The sequence below is a fragment of the Canis aureus genome, chromosome 34, assembly GCF_053574225.1.
Source record: "Canis aureus isolate CA01 chromosome 34, VMU_Caureus_v.1.0, whole genome shotgun sequence".
In the NCBI taxonomy this organism is placed as follows: domain Eukaryota; kingdom Metazoa; phylum Chordata; class Mammalia; order Carnivora; family Canidae; genus Canis; species Canis aureus.
The window spans coordinates 11,747,980-11,765,615 of record NC_135644.1 but is presented as its reverse complement, the minus strand read 5'-3'; the positions used below and the strand labels follow the sequence as shown (position 1 = coordinate 11,765,615).

The following is a 17,636-nucleotide window of genomic DNA, read 5'->3' as shown; positions in this document are numbered from 1 at the left end:
GCAGTTTGGTGCCGCCTTCAGCCCAGGGTGCGATCCTGGAGACCCTGTATCAAGTCCCGCGTTGGATTCCCTGCAAGGAGCCTGCTTCCCCCTCTGCCTGTGTCTCTGCCTCTCTCTCTGTCTCTCATGAATAAATAAAATCTTAAAAAAAAAAAAAGTAAGAAAGAAACCAGTTCACTTCACAGAAAATAGGATGGGTAAATGAAGCTTTAAAAATGGGAGGGAGTGGGGTGCCTGGCTGGCTTGGTGGGTGGAGCATATAACTCTCTCGGGGTTGTGAGTTCAAGCCCCACGTTGGGTATAGAGATTACTGAAAAATAAAATCTTAAAAAAAAAAGGGGGGGAAGAAGCAAGTCAATTTCTGGTGATTAATTTGAAAATTTTCTAGATTCTTTAATTAAAAAGAAATTTTTTAAGTTTTTGTATTTAACTGGTAATCTATATGCCTCATGTGGGCTCAAACTCACAACTCCGGAGATCAAAAGTCGCATGCTCTTCTGACTGAGCCAGTGAGGCACCCCAAAAATCTCTGGATTCTAAAATGTTAATTTTACTGATCCTGTAGTTAGCTATATAACTATAAATGTCATAATTTCTTACCTTTAAAGCATGTGCTCAAGTTTCAAAGCAGATTTCTAAAATATCGATAACACTAAATGTTACATACAACGTATAACATTCTTAAACATTTCTAATACTACTATTTTATAAGATGTATTTGGAAAACACCTGACTGCCTATTTTGTACCTTATGCCATATTAATAAAAGATATCCTTGCCCTCAAAAATCAGATTAGTAAGGACAAATAAGTATAATTCAGTGATATACAAATAATAATAAAGATATGGGACACCACCTGGGTGGCTCAGCGGTTAAGTATCTGCCTTCAGCTCAGGTCATGATCCTGGGGACCCAGAATCAAGTCCCACATCAGGCTCCCGGCATAGGGCCTGCTTCTCCCTCTGCCTATGTCTCTGCCTCTCTGTGTCTCTCATGAATAAATAAAATCTTAAAAAAAAAAAATAAGTAAAGATATACACAGGCACAATGGGAGCATAGGGGATTAAGATTAAGGAGTATATTGAAAAAAAAAAAAAAAAAGGAGTATATTGGAGCTAGTCATCTCTCCTCAGCACCCGTATTTCCCTCTTAGAAAGCCTGATTACCAGGGAAGGGCAATCCTATAATATCCATGACCCTGACATACCTGCCTCAGGTGAACCAGGGGAGACATCTCACCAAGTTAAGCCAATCAGATGATCTCTTCAAGAAATTTGAAAAAGAAAAAAAATCAGCTAAACAGAGGTAAGAAGCAGAGATTCCAAATCATACTCCGGACTGGTGGACATTTACTATCCTGTTCATACTGACAAGAAATTAATGAAAACCAGAAAGGGAGTAGGCACAGAAAAATAGATATGAGAAACTATGCAGCCAAGAAGGAAAGTAGTTTCTGTGATGCCTATGCTTTCTGTGACTGAATTATGCAAGTCTTCTGTATTTTGAGTATGAGTTTTTTTTTAAACATGAGTTTATCTGATTAATTTTCCAATTCCTAACTAAAACAAGTACATAGTCAAATGTGAAGAGAGGGTCTGGTAGGGCTACTACTGAAAGAAGTAATGCCTGAGTGTAGCTTCAAAGGTAGAGGCCTCAGCCAGTCAGGGATGATGTTTTCAGCAGAGAAGACAGTAAACATGTAGAATCACAATGAAGCAGAGTATATTGAGGGATCTCTAAGAATTTCTGACAGCTGAAGCATAGGATATAAGGTTAAAAGGAAGAGAGAGAAGTCCAGAAAGAGAAGCAAATCTTGAACAGCCTTTATTATCCTGACAAGGAGTTTGGATTCCACCCTCACCACCTCCATCCCACTGCTACTCTGAGGTTATAAATATAAGCCTGTGTCAAAATGTTGAGCTAAGCAAGTTTTTCACATTTTTATATGGGCGGGAGTGGGAGGAGAATAAGCAACAGGAACCATATGTGGCCCCTATAAAGTCTAAAATATTCACTATCTAGCCCTTTAAAAAAATAAGTCCACTTAATCCTGCTGTAAAAAATGGGAAGATTTTATGTTAACTATATAAAGAGGAATTTTTGCAAGATCTAATAGAAGTGTGGAGAATGGACTAGAGGACAACACTATACATAAGAAAGCCAGTACAAACTACTGCTAAATTCAGAAAAGAGAATGATAATTTGCGTATCAGCAGTATCCATCAAAATGAGAGGAAAGGACCAGTTATGGAAAAAATGTTTAGGATAAGGCCTCAAATCCATAACATTGACTCCAGACCAATGCAGGAACTGACCCCTGACTTCTACTCTGGTCTTATACTACTCCTTAATCCCTTGGGTCTAGTTTCATGCAGGCTTTTTTTCCCCCCATGCAGGCTTTTAATCAGCTCTATCTATCTCAGCCTAGAATGCTCTCACTTCCCATTTATACATCTCTCTTAGTAAACACTGCTCACCTCTATCCACTCTCTACCCTGAAATTCAGATTGTTCATTTACTTAGTAGTTTAGTCAATAAATACTTATTGAGTACATGCAACAGGGTAGGATAGACTCTTGGGGGGTGGGGGGGCACGCAAACAAGTGGGGGTAGTGGCAAAGGAAAGAGGAGAGAGAGTAGTAAACTCCTTACTGAGCACACACAGCCAGACATGGGGCTCAATCCCACAACCCTGAGATCATGACCTGAGCTGAAATCAAAAGTTGGACATTTAGCTGACTTGAGCCACCCAGGTGCCCCTGGAATTTACGTTTTATGGAAAATATTTCTAACCAAATCAGGATTTGAACATTTAAGTTGGTCAAGTAGCTCAAAAATTATTCAACATATAAATATCAGTGTGCAAGAAGTTTGCCATCCTTTCCTCCTCAAAGAATTTCCTGCTTACAAATTTTTACTTTTTCAGTTGAAAACAGGACTACCCTATGACCTAGCAATTGCACTAAGTATTTACCCCAAAGATCTAAATGTTGTGATCCAAAGGAACACCTGCACCCCAATGTTTATAGCAGCAACGTCCACAATAGCCAAACTATGGAAAGAGCCCAGCTGTCCATCAACAGATAAATGGATAAAGATGCGAGATATATATATATATATAAAATTTATATTTATACACATACATACACACAACGGAATACTACTCAGCCATCACAAAAATGAAATCTTGCCATTTGCAAGGACATGGATAAAACTAGAGGGAAATAAGAGAAAAACAATTATATCATCTCACTCTGTGGAATTTAAAAAACAAAAGAGAGGATCATGGGGAAGAGAAAATATAAAGATAAAATCAGAAGACAAACAGTAAGAGACTCTTAATCACAGGAAACAATCTGAGGATTGCTGGAGGGGAGGAGAATCAGGAGATGGGGTAATCAGGTGCTGGGCATTAAGGAAGGCACTTGAAGTAATGAGCACTGGGTATTATATATGACTGAAGAATCACTGAACTCTATTTCTGAAACTAACAATACATTATATGTTAATTGAATTTAAATTAAGAGGGAAGCCTGGGTGGCTCAGCAGTTGAGCGCCTGCCTGCCTGCCTTTGACTCAAGGTGAGAACGAGAGTCCCAAGAACGAGTCCCACATCGGGCTCCCTGCATGGAGCCTGCTTCAACCTCTACCTATGTCTATGCCTCTCTCTCTGTCCCTCTCATGAATAAATAAATAAAATCTTAAAAAAAAAAAAAAAAAAAAAGAATTTAAGAAAAAAAAATTTTTTAATTTAAAAGAATATATTTTTACTTTTTCAAATATGTTGTATTTTTCTAATTTCAAATAAATTTCAAATTTGTTTAGGAAATAAATTTTAAAATTTATTTTCTAAATTTTGTCAAGAATAGAAGTATATATTTATAGTTTGTTTTTGTTTTTTTTATCTGAACCTTCAGATTCAGGTGTAATAGCATGCACTAATCTGTTTGTATATCTTACTATATCTGACAACCATGTTTTTAAAAAAATTTTCTATGCCAGATCACATTTATTACATCAATATTTTCCTTCTATTTTTAGAAGCTATATCCTCAAACTATAAATGGCTTGCGACCAGAAACCACTGTATTTTGTAACTCTAACATCACCACACTGTGGCTGACACACAGAAGATGTTCCATAAAGGTATATTTGAGAACTATATAACTTCCTATTAATATTTCTGATCAGTGTGAGTAATCTTGGAACTAAGTTTATGAATTAATCCAATCCAAAATTCAATAAATTTTGACATTTTAGTGCATACAGCCTTAAAATGGGCAATATTTTTTGTTCAAAGTATTTTTGGAATATAGAAAATACTTTGGGGCACTTGGCTGGCTCAGTCGGTAGAGCATGTGACTCCTGACCTTCAGGTCATGAGTTCAAATCCCAACTGGGTGTAGAGCTTACTTAAAAAAAAAAAAAAAAAAAAAGGAAGGAAAAGAAAATACTTCAAGGAGTAACTCTTGTTACTATTCTTCATAAAATCCTAGAATTGGGACTTTCATATGGGGACCCTTCACTATAGAGAATTCTCTAGTCAGTTAAGTTTAGGAGGCTCTGATTTAAAAATTAAACAATTTAATGTTAAGTCTTCAGCATGCTTTTATCATATGTGGATATGCATTTTAGCTCCAAAAGGACATTTCCAAATTGGTGAACCTCCAATTTAAAAACAATTTTTTTCCTTTTATTTTTATTTTTTTAACAAAACACTATCAGAAAGGTAGGGCACTAGCATCCTGAGGATACTACCTAGAAGCATCTGTTGAATTCAGCAATATTTGAGAGACAACTGCAAAAATCAAACTACTTTGCATTAAAAGTTTAAAATCTCTTACCTTTCTAACTGGTGGGCCATGAGCTTTATTCACTGTTGCCAGGAATCCCTCAGCTCTAATCAAGTAAGCAGTCCTTCTCAAGTCTCCATCCAAGTATCTCTAGGGCAAAGGAGAGGCAGAAAAGAGAGTGAACTTACTCTGTGAGATTTAAAGAAATAGGCTTGTACAGTTTAACTTCGATACAAAAATTTTTAAATGTTTACTTTATAGTTAAAAATTAGGGATGCCTGTGTGGCTCAGTGGTTGAGTGTCTGCCTTTGGCTCAGGTCCTTATCCTGGGGTCCTGGGATTGAGTTCCGCATCAGGCTCTCTGCAGGGAGCCTACTTCTCTCTCCCTCTGCCTATGTCTCTGCCTCTTTCTCTGTATCTCTCATAAATAAATAAAATCTTTTAAAAAAATGTGTGTGTCTTCCATTTCCTTAGTTTGCCTTCCATTTCCTTATTTTACGATACAGAAATCAAGGTTCCCTCCAAAAGTTGTAACGCTCCAGGAAGAGGTTTATCCTGTGGTCTCCTGTAACTCCTAGCAAAATGACACCTAGAGGTCTAATAGTTTTAAGGATGGAAGTACAGCAACGGAATCTCGGTGAAAGGAGAAAAATGAAGCTTTTTAATAGAAGGGAGAAGTAGCCACAGATAAAAGGTGACACAGCAGTGCATCAAAATTCTTAAGAGGAGATGAAAGAGTTTTTCATGTGTCAGTACTGCACCATACATACCATCCAGGGGGCCCAATTCAATATGCTTTTCATTTGGAAACAGCTTGATTTTTTTTTTTTATGCTTATATCAGTTGGATTGGGTTCAGCTATGAGGGACAGAAAACTCAAAATTAACAATGGTTTAATTTAAAAGATTCAAAAGTTTCTTTCTCTCACATACAAGCACAGGCAGTCCCAAATCATGATCATTAGTAACCCAAGCTCCTTCTATTTTGTTTTGCCATCCTCAACATGTGTCTCCTTCATGTTTAAAATAACTGCTTAAGGTCTAACCATAACATCTGCTGATCAGACAGCAGGAAGGAGAATGAGGAGATGAGCAATAGCTTCCTTTTAAGGAAACTTTTCAACAACTCACAGGAAATTTCTATTTACATTCCATACACCAGAACTTAAGTCACAACAGCTATACCTAGCCGAGAAATAACTTCTTTATTTCACCATATGCTCAGTTAAAAATTGGAGCACCTATAATAAAGAAAAAGAAGAAAATGAGTATTGGTCAACATTTGTCATCATACTCTCTCATTTTAAAATGTAAGATGATTGGGTACCCTGTAGAAATGCCTTACCATCCAGTGAAGGATGCTTTCTTTCTTTTTTTTTTTTTTTTTAAGATTTTATTTATTCATGAGACACGGAGAGAGAGGCAGAGACCCAGGCAGAGAGAGGTGCAGGCTCCATGCACCAACTCGGGGCTTGATCCCAGGACTCCAGGATCACGCCCTGGGCCAAAGGCATGGCGCTAAACCACTGAGCCACCCACGGATCCCCCTGAAGAATGCTTTCAAAAGTAGAAGTCCTGCCGGTGACCAAGGAGCCAGACCAGTGTCCATAAAGAACTTCTCTAAATATAAAAGGCCAATCTGTAGGTAACGGGAAAAAGGGGAAACCTGAAGACCAGAACACCAATGCAAAAGCAAAGAAACAAATAAGTTGTAGTTTGGGAGGATAAACTCACATATGCAGTCCACAAAACTCAGAAACTAGAACATGGGGCCATTATATTAAGTAACAGAGTGTCCAAACTGAGTATGGGTAAGAATCTGGCAGAAAACCAAGTTTTCCCATTAGGAAAAGGCAGTAATCCTTGGAACAAGATGTTAAAGGGAAAGTAGACTTTCCTCTACCATTATTTAAGAACTGATTTCTCATTATTAGTCTGTGTATGAACTTGGAAGATGTCCCTATTGCAGACTGTTGAAAGAATTGCACTTTACCTTGAATAAGGTTGACTTGAAAACAGTCTTCATGTTTAAAACTTTGATGAGAATACTAGAAGCTGGAAAGGCTCTCATTTCAAAGCTGGCATCAAAATTCTGTTTTATACAGACTGTTCTTTAAAGGGAAAGGGAACTGAACAGGACAGTTAGCTATATGTGTGTAAAATAGGGACTATACATGGAGCAGCAATTCAAAGGACAAATGTCTCTGTGTAAAGGTAGAGATAAGTTTCTGCAAATTGTTTCTTTCAGGGAAATGTTTATTTTTAAGTAGGGCCTCAGATTTTCCTACGGAGTGTTGTATTCTTATTTTAGCAGTTGCTCACAAAAGACCAGGAACTAACACCCTAGAAAAACAGCAAGATGGACTTCTGGTCCTCACTTCAAGTGAAAGGCAACAAGATTAAGCTAGCAAGCTGTACCTGGCCTATACAGCTTATGTTTTATGCATGCAATGTCAGATTACCATCCAGACTTTGAAAGACATTAAACAATGATCTTTGGGTTTTTTGTTTGTTTGTTTTTTTGATAACTTGAAACACAAAGATGTAAAGAACTACTTTTTTTTTACCACTGCTACCCTACCCTAGCTACTGTATATGTACTTCTTATGCAGGCGTACCTTGTTTTTTAAGATTTACTTATTCATGAGAGACACAGACAGAGAGAGGTAGAGACATAGGCAGAAAGAGAAGCAGGCTCCTCTCAGGGAGCCCAATGTGGGACTTGATCCCTGAACTCCAGGATCACGCCCTGAGCCAAAAGCAGAGCTCAGTTGCTGAGCCATCCAGGCATCTCATGTGTACCTTATCTTACTGAGCTTCACTTTATTATTCTTCACAGATAGTGCACTTTTTATAAATTGAAGGTTTTTGGCAACTTCACTGTATTTTTTTTTTAATTTTTATTTATTTATGATAGTCACAGAGGGGGGGGGGGGCAGAGACACAGGCAGAGGGAGAAGCAGGCTCCATGCACCGGGAGCCTGACGTGGGATTTGATCCCGGGTCTCCAGGATCGCGCCCTGGGCCAAAGGCAGGCGCTAAACCGCTGCGCCACCCAGGGATCCCTTTTTTTTTTTTTTTTTTTTTTTTTTTTTAAATTTTACCTTCACTGTATTGAACAACTAACTCTTAGTGCCATCTTTCCAACAGCATTTGTTCGCTTCATGTCTTTGTGTCACATTTTGGTAATTCTTGAAAATTTCAAACTTTTTCATTCTTATTTTATTTGTTATGGTGATTTGTGATCACTGATGTTACTACTGTAATTGTTTTAGGGCACCACAGACTACACCCACATAAAAGTTTAACTGAGAAACTTTGGGTATGTACTAATGTTCCACCTACCAGCTCCTCCCCTATCTCTCCCTCTCTTTAGGTCTCCCGGTGCCCTAAGACACAAAAACATTGAAATTAGGCCAATAATCCTACACTGGCCTCTAAATGTTTAAGGGAAAGGAAGATGGGCATATCTCTCACATTAAACCAAAAGCTAGAAATTATTAAGCTTAATGAGGAAGGCATGTTGAAAGCTAAGACACGCCAAAAGCTGCACCACACAGGTAGTGAATGCAAGCCGTGAATGCAAAAGTAAACAACTTGATGGAAATCAAAAGTGCTATTCTAGTGAACACACAAATGATAAATGAAACAGCTTTATAATTGAACGTTTTAGTAGTCTGAATAGAAGATCAAACCTGCTACAACATTCCCTTAACCTAAAACCTAATCCAGACTAAAGCCCTAACTCTCTTTCTTAGAAGGCTGAGAGAGGTGAGGACGCTACAGAGGAAAAGTTGGAGGCTATCAGAATTGGTTCATGAGGTTTAAGGAAAGAAACCACCTTCATAATTATAAAAGTATAAGGTGAGGGGGTACCTGCATAGCTCTGTCAGTAGAGCATGCAACTCCTGATTTGGGGTCATGAGTTTGAGCCCCACACTGGGTGTAGAGATTACTTAATTTTTTTTTTTTAAAGTACAAGATGAAGCAGCAATTGCTAATATAGAAACTGCAGCAAGTTACCTAGAATATCTAGCTAAGATCATTATTAATGAAAGTGGCTACACTAAACAATAGATTTTCAATGTAGATGAAACAGCCATAGTTCAGAAGAAGATGCCATTTAGGACTTTCATAACTAGAGAAAAGTTCACGCCTGGTTTCAAAGCTTCAGGCTCTCTTGCTTGGGGCTAACACAGCTGGTAACTTTAAGTTGAAGCCAATGCTCCTAGATCATTCTGAAAATCTTAGTAATTAGGCTCAGTCTACTCTGTGCTCTGTAAATGGAAGAACAAAATCTGGATGACAGCATATCTTTTTACAACAGGGTTTACTGAATTTTTTAAGCTCACTCTTGATAACTGCTGCTCAGGAAAAGATTCCTTTCAAATGTTCCTGCTCATTGACAATGCACTAGACACCCACAAGCTCTGATGGAGATGTATAAGATTAACATTTTCGTGTCTGCTAAACACACCTATTCCCACCCATGGATCAAGGAGTAGTTCTTTCAAGCCTTAATAGATTTTGTAGAACTGTAGTTACTAAAGATAGTGATTCCTTTGATGGATCTAGACAAAGTAAACTGAAAACCTTCTAAAAAGATGCATCATTCTAGATGCCATTAAGAGTATTTGTGATTCAAAATACCATTAACCGGAGTTTAGAAGATGCTGATGCCAACTCTTATGAATATTTTGAGGGGTTTAAGACTTCAGTGGAGGAAGTAACTACAGATGCAGTGGAAACAGCAAGAGAACTAGAAGTGGAGTCTAAAGATGTGACTGAATTACTACAATCTCACGATAAACCTTAATGGACGAGGAGATGCCTTATGAATGAGCAAAGTAAGTGATTTCTTAAGACGGAATCCACTCCTTGTTGAAATGATAGCAAAGAATTTAGAATATTAATAAAAGTAGTTGATAAAGCAGTGACTGGGTCTGAGAGGACTGACTTCAACTTTGAAAGTTCCATGACTTCACTGATGTCATATTTAAAGAAACTGCCATAGCCACCCCAATCTTCAGCAACCACCACCTGATCAGTGAACACCCATCAAGGGCAAAACCCTACACCAACAAAAAGATTACAAATGGCTGAAAACTCAGATGATGGTTAGTACTTTTCTTTAAGCGATAAAGTATTTTTAAGTTACAGTCTTTATTTTTTTAGATATAATACTAGCACAAAATTAACAGGCTATAACATAGTGAAACATAAATTTTATATGTCCTAGGAAACCAAAAGATTCATCTGATTTGCTTTACTGTGGTCATCTGGAACCAAACCTGCCATATCTCTAAGGTATGTTTGTATGTGGATATAGTTAACCTGGCCTTGTGGGAGGATAGGAGCTAGGCAGGAAGAGGACAGTCTTCTCAAAGCAGTGTTCAAACAGGTGTATGTATTACTTAAAGTACACTAATGCATTCCAAGGGACACCTAAGCAGGATAAGTTTAAGAAAATTTCCATATCTTTAATTTCCCTATGTTTGCTTTCCTAAAAATGATCTGCCTACTTTCCCTAAATCCTCATTCTTCCACAGTTCAAAAGAAACCCATACTTCTCACCCATAACCAAATATCATTACCATGCATTGCCCCAGGTTGTAAAACCGCCATAGAACAAAACAAGGGGATTATTTTAAAAGTTTCTTAAAACCCCTTAATCCAGGCACCACTAAACCTCAGGCTTGTGTCTTTGCCTGTCTTATAAGTATTCCTGTTAAAGCAAAGCTTTGTTTTAAAGAATGGCATTTTGCCCTGTATTTAGGAATGTTCTGAATTCATATATATTGTTTAGTGTGATGACAGGAACAATAAAACTCTTCATGTAATGATTGCTTCTTCCATTCTCAAAATATTGCCCAAAAATGCTCTGTCCCAATAGAGTTCCATGAAATCAGTAAGAAACTTAGAAAAGTTCAATTTATATTTATTGCAGAGAAGTGTAAGTTGATCAATACCTTAAAACATCAAAATCCACTGGATTCAAATAAAAGTATGTTGAAGAAGTAGAAAAAGATTACAGATCCTAAAACAGGAAGATTATCCTGGGTTATCGAGTGGGCCTAATCTAATTATAGGAGACTTTAAGAACAGAAAACTTTCCGGCGCCTTGGTGGCTCAGCAGTTGAGCATCTTCCTTCTGCTTGGTTCATGATCCCAGGGTCCTGGGATTGAGTCTCCCATCAGGTTCCCCGCAGGGAGCCTGCTTCTCCCTCTGCCTGTGTCTCTGCCTCTCTCATGAATAAACAAAAATAAAATCTTAGAAGAGAAAACTTTGTCTGGAGTCAGATTCAGCAGCATATAATTCACAGAAATTAGAAGCATGAGAGAGACTTGACATTACTGGAGTGGGCAGGACTGAAAGCCTTTCAGCTTCCATGAGCAAATACCAGCCCTGGTTGTCAGTCCACAAGGGATCTGAATTCAGCCAAAAATTTGAATAAACCTGGAAGTGGATTATCTATCCCCCACTCATTTTAACACGGAATACAGCTCAGGCAACATTAAATTTTGGCTCTGTAAGACCCTAAGCAGAAGCCCCAGCTGAGCCTACCTGGACTTCTGACCTACAAAAACTGTGAGATGAATTTGTGTTGCTTTAAGATGCAAAGTATGTGGCAAATTGAGATGCAGGAATAGGAAATAGAATGAGCAAAAATGTTAAGATACCCAGGAGGTCAGGCTTGTGTCATAAGGTTTCAGGGCCGCAATACCTTATAGACACAGAACTCTGTGCTGTAATTTCCTTCTCATATCTTGGTCTAGAGCCACAAAATGCAAAAAGTGATCCTAGCGCAATCCTGAAGTCTTGGGAACATCATGATGGTCATAATAACAAAATTTAAACCTAAGAGCTTGAAAATCTATAACTATGAGCTAGTAGGACTATACTCCCTTTCAAAGTTAAGGTATCTTAACTTTGGGGTTTTTTTTAGATTATTTGAGAGGGTGAGAGCACAAGCCAGGGGCTAGGGAGGAGGGAGAGGGAGAAGAAGCAGACTCACTGCTGAGCTGGGAGCCAGATGTGGGGCTTGATCCCAGAACCCTGGGATCATGACATGACCTGAGCTGACAGCTGATGCTTGACTGGGCTACCCAGGCACCCCTTAATTTCTGTATTAGGAAAAATTTAAATGGGGTGATTTCACTATGGTCCTAGTTCACAAGAAATAACACATCACTTTCACTGTCGTCAAAAAGAATAAAGGATAATACTATATATAAAATACATAGCACAGTATATGGCACTTACATGGTATCTATTAATTTTATTACAAGTTTTACTGTATTTTACTTTGACATTAAGTATATATTTTCCTAATACTAATCAATCCTAATCTTACTACCTTCTTTAAAGCCCCAAACTGAGAACTACATGTTTAACTTTTAAATAAAAGGTTTTTAATCTTTAACCCATGAATTTGATGTTATCCCATACTGTCTAGTTCATCTATGTAAGGAAATCAAATGCCTCAAAAGTGAGAAAAACAGAAGCCCAGCTTTAATGAGGAAAACAGCTTTTAATTTTGCCCCACTCACAGCAGACATGACATGTTCTTCACACTTATCACCAATTCCCAAGAGTATAGAAGTGTTTTGACAAAATTCCTCAAAGTTGATGGCAGACATAAAGAACACCTCAGGTTTCCCAATACTGTATTCATGAAAATGTGAATATGTGAATATTGAGATCAGCCCCATATACGAAAATATTCCTTAGTAAAAATATCAGTTTTAAGTTAAACTTCATTTTTTAAGTGAGTCTTAATTATTCCCAGACCTCTAATCCCTGGGTGATGTAAGATAAGCAAGTTATTGTCTTAAAATTACAACAGAACGTTAGAAATAGACATAGGGGCACCTGGGTGGCTCTGTAGGTTGGTTAGGTGTCTGACTTGGTTTTGGCTCAGGTCATGATCTCAAGGGTAGGATAGAACACTATGGCAGGCTCCACACTCAGCAGGGAGTCTACTTGAGGATTCTTTCCCCCTCTGCCTCCCTCTACTCACCTGTGCGCTCTCTCCCTCTCTAAAATAAATAAATCTTTAAAAAGAACTGTACAAGACCTTGCAGATTTATGGTTATGAACATAAACAATACATATTATGAACATAAACAAAACATAATACAAGTTTTTACTAATAATATCATTTTAGATTTGGTTATCTAATAATGCCCGTAGCATTATTTTTCTAAAGGTAGATGTAAAAAATGTACTATTGCTTTAAAAAAAAAAAAAAAATTTATTTATTTATTCACGAGAGACCCAGAGAGAGAGGCAGAGACACAGGCAGAGGGAGAAGCAGGCTCCTCACAGAGAGCCCAATGTGGGACTCCATCCCCAGACTGGGATCATACCCTGAGCCAAAGGCAGACACTCAACCACTGAGCCACCCATGCGTCCCTACTTACTCCTTATTAAAAACTTATCTTTTGTAAAAGTAAAAAGAAAATAGAAATTCATAGCTCACCAAGAATTACAGTAAGTCCTAGCTATCACTGCTATTAAGAGTATATTGATACCAATTTCTCATTATAAAGAGGACAAATTAGATACGGTATAGGTTATGTATAATTCCCACTACAACATTAGTAAACTCCTCTCTCTCCTCCTCTCAAAGTATATCAAAATTAAGTGAAAGAATATTACTATAGGAATATTCTCCCCTTGGGAGGCCTGGGTAGCTCAATGGTTGAGCGTCTGCCTTCAGCTCAGGGCATAATCCCAGGTCCAGGGATCGAGTCCCACATCTGGTTCCCTGCAAGGAGCCTGTTTCTTCCTCTATGTCTCTGCCTCTCTCTGTCTCTCATGAATAAATAAATAAAATCTTTAAAAAAAAAAAAAAAAAAAAGGAGTAACCCTCAATCCAGCATATGTCAATAATCTTAAAACCTTCCTTACAAATGATAAAAGACACAGTGATTCTCAAAACTGTGACTGAGAACTGATGGTACAGTTACATTAGTTGAATAATCGTAAAGAATTCAAAAGAACATTAGAAGAAGACATACGGATGGCCAAAAGACACATGAAAAGATGCTCATCGTCACTTATCAGGCAAATGAAAATCAAAACTACAATGAGGTATCACCTCACACCTGTCAGAATGACTAAAATCAAGAACACAAGAAATAATAAGTGTTGGTGAGGATGTGGTGAAAAGAGAACACCTGTGCACTCTTTGTGGGACTGCAAACTGGTGCAGCCACTGTGGAAACCAGTATGGAGGTTCCTCAAAAAGCTAAAAGTAGAACTACGTTAGGATCCAGCAATTGCACTAATGGGTATTTACCCCAAGAATACAAAGACACTAATTCAAAGAGATACATGCACCTGTAAGTTTATAGCAGCATTATTTACAATGGAAGCAGCCCAAGTGTCCATCAATAAATGAATGAAGATGATGTGATACAGACAGACACACAGACACAAACACCCCTCGGAATATTACCCAGCCATAAAAAAGAAGGAAACCCTGCCATTTGCAATAATATAGATGGCACCAGAGAATATTATGCTAAGTGAAATAAGTCAGAGAAAGACAAATACCATATGATTTTATTCACATGTGCAATTTAAGAAACAAAAGAAATAAGCAAACAAAAATGTGAGAGAGACAAACCAAGAAACAGACTCTTAATTATAGAGAACTGATGGTTACCAGAAAGGGCGGGGGGTGGGGGGGTTGGAGGAGAATGGATTTAAATAGGTGATAGGGATTAAGGCAGGCACTTGTCATTTATAATGAGAACAGGGTTATGTATGGAAGTGCTGAATCACTAAACTATATACCTGAAACTAGCACTATATAAACCATGACAGTCTAGCTCCTAAAACATTATATACATATTATGTACCAGAAGACTACACTAAGGAAACAACAATGCAGTCATTTTGACTATAAAATACCCATTCATTTCAAAGATTACCTATATGGAAATAAATGTCATCATGAGTTTTAATAACTCATCAATCTATAGGTCAGAGAGTAGCTCTTATATTAAAGCAAACTAGCATGAAACACTCAACATGAAAGCCATGTAAAACTACATCAAATTTAAGGATTGCTGTTACCAGACCGTCAGAAGTTTCAGTAATCTTTATGAGAAATAGTGAAATGACAGTAAATATATATATATATATATATATATATATATATATATATAATCTGTCCCAGCACATGGATCACTCGTAAGCAAATAACTATAGACTGGTCTACTGAATAATTGATATGGTCTACTAAGTAAAACTGCTAAATAATCCAATTTATTTCCATTAATAATTTCTAATTAAGCAATCCTACTTTATTAATCAGCACAACTCCAAAGTTGGTGCGCTCAGATTCTCTTGACAGTGTGGACTTGCTCAACATTTTGGGGAGGTAAAAATTTGGCAATAGAGAAATATTTATATCCTCTGACCTAGTAATCTCAACTGAGATTAGTATCCTACAGAAACAATTAAAAATAAATAAAAAGATTTAAGCACAGAGATGCTCAATTCAATATAAAAATAGAAAATGAAAATTATTTTCCCATTGGGCTTTATTTTTTTATTTTTTTATTTTTTTAATTTTTATTTATTTGTGATAGTCACAGAGAGAGAGAGAGAGAGAATGAGGCAGAGACACAGGCAGAGGGAGAAGCAGGCTCCATGCACCGGGAGCCTGACGTGGGATTCGATCCCGGGTCTCCAGGATCGCGCCCTGGGCCAAAGGCAGGCGCCAAACCGCTGCGCCACCCAGGGATCCCCCCATTGGGCTTTAAATTGAGGAAATTTTAATGGTCAACTGGTAAACTATCATGTAACCACTATATATTACAAAAGTTAGACAATATGGGGAAATGCAAAAGCTATAAAAATAAAACATAACTGTCTCTAATGATATAATTCTGTCGAAGCCACAATTTATTTTGAAGCTATAATTTATATGCAAAAATTAGAAGGCAACAAAAATAATGAAAAGTTATTTGTCAGTAGGGCAAACTTGTAGTTGATTTCTAGTAACACTATTTTAAGTGTTCAATAAATAGAAACACACTAGCCCACACACAAGAATTAGAAAAAACCTACAAAACTAGAAGAACAAAGCTATGAAGTTGGAATGACAAAGGTAAGGTTTAGGTTCAGGTAAGCAAACTAAAGAACATTTACGGAATTTGTAAATTAAGGTAGTATTATCAAGATAACGAGATCCACTATTAGTCAAATAACCAAAATACACTTGGTATTGTGCCAATGGGCTTTTTGCCAATTTTAAACATTCCCACCTTGTTTTCCCCTACTAATCTTGAGAATCACTGTGGTAATAAGCTACTACTACTGTTGGGACTGTTTCTATTCCTTGGGTATTAAGAGAGAAAAAAAGGAGGGATCCCTGGGTGGCGCAGCGGTTTGGCGCCTGCCTTTGGCCCAGGGCATGATCCTGGAGACCCGGGATCGAATCCCACATCGGGCTCCCGGTGCATGGAGCCTGCTTCTCCCTCTGCCTGTGTCTCTGCCTCTCTCTCTCTCTCTCTGACTATCATAAATAAAAAAAAAAAAAAAAAAAAAAAAGAGAGAAAAAAAGGAGAATCACTATCTTTGTTAAGATACAGAACGCAGCCATGGGTGAATAAGCCTCAGCCCAAAAACATTCTATTTACATCCCTTCCTGGGGGATGTAAATAGAAAACAAAAAAATGTTTTGGGCAGCCCAGGTGGCTCAGCAGTTTAGTGCCCCCCTTCAATCCAGGGCCTGATCCTGGAAACCCAGGAACGAGTCCCACATCCGGATCCCTGCATGGAGCCTGCTTCTCCCTCTGCCTGTCTCTGCCTCTATCTCTCTCTCTCTGTGTCTCTCATGAATAAATAAATAAAATCTTAAAAAAAAAAAAAAACGTTTTTAATCACTCTACTACCACTGCCAAAATGCCAAGAAAAAAAAAAGCATCACTTAAACATACTTAAAAATGTAAATGAATGTTTCAAGATTGTTAAAAAGAATAAATGAAAGTATATATAATACATACATAGCTATAATTATATAATACAGGACACATTTATAGTAATATATGTAAAGTAATTCCAGTTATTGTTAGCCTTAAAAATCCACAAACTTCCTTAAATTTTCTGAAATTATGTTTTACTCTAACTTTTTAACCTTGAGCTCAAGAAACAGAGCAAAAGAAATAAAATGTTTTGTGGATTTTCCCTTGGATGAAAATAAGTGAATACTATCACTATACCCCTCATTAAGAATTACATTAAGAAAACATGCAGCATTTTAAGTAAGTCCTTAGTCTCAAGGAATAGGTGTGAAATACTAAGTTAAAGTGAAAAACCAAGTTAAACTAAAATAGTACATTTTAATGACAGTAAATAGCATAACAAGTACTAAATGTATTAATTTCTAAGGATCAGTTAACTATCCAATTACTGTTATTCAATGAGTTTTTAAAAAGAGAGATTATCAGAGAAGGATAAACATTATATGGTTTCATTCATTGGGGGAATATTAAAAAATGGGGAAAAGGATTAAAGGGGAAAGGAGAGAAAACAAGTGGGAAATATCAGAGAGGGTGACAGAACACGAGAGACTCCTAACTCTGGGAATGAACAAGGAATAGGGGAAGGAGAGGTGGTGGAGGGGATGGGATCACTGGGTGACGGGCACTGAGGGGGGCACTTGACGGAATGAGCACTGGGTGTTATTCTGTATGTTGACAAGTTGTTTGTTTTTTTTTAATTTTTATTTATTTATGATAGTCACAGAGAGAGAGAGAGAGAGAGAGGCAGAGACATAGGCAGAGGGAGAAGCAGGCTCCATGCACCGGGAGCCTGATGTGGGA

At 37.5% G+C, this 17,636-nt stretch overlaps 1 protein-coding gene and 1 long non-coding RNA gene across 33 annotated transcripts in view; one reads left to right on the top strand and one right to left on the bottom strand.

The window, feature by feature from the left end:
• The window catches only part of LOC144304894 (uncharacterized), a 103,417-nt gene that overhangs the window by 47,631 nt on the left and 38,150 nt on the right, over positions 1-17,636 (top strand). For all 8 annotated transcript variants that reach the window (XR_013371879.1, XR_013371880.1, XR_013371877.1 and 5 more), the window contains 2 exons: positions 4,043-4,147; positions 10,033-10,100. This is a non-coding gene — a long non-coding RNA (uncharacterized LOC144304894). The remainder of the gene's footprint in view (positions 1-4,042; positions 4,148-10,032; positions 10,101-17,636) is intronic.
• The window catches only part of ATF2 (activating transcription factor 2), a 106,760-nt gene that overhangs the window by 85,782 nt on the left and 3,342 nt on the right, over positions 1-17,636 (bottom strand). For 10 of the 25 annotated variants that reach the window (XM_077883504.1, XM_077883507.1, XM_077883508.1 and 7 more), the window contains exons 2-4: positions 4,846-4,944; positions 1,209-1,264; positions 601-635 (exon numbers count right to left, since the gene is read on the bottom strand). The exons of 1 other annotated variant lie outside the window; for it this stretch is intronic. The gene's annotated coding sequence lies outside the window, so the exon portion shown is untranslated. Of the gene's footprint in view, positions 1-600; positions 636-1,208; positions 1,265-4,845; positions 4,945-5,564; positions 5,653-5,978; positions 6,035-17,636 lie in introns of all 25 variants that reach the window. 14 more of the 25 variants (XM_077883486.1, XM_077883487.1, XM_077883500.1 and 11 more) reach the window with 8 other exon arrangements.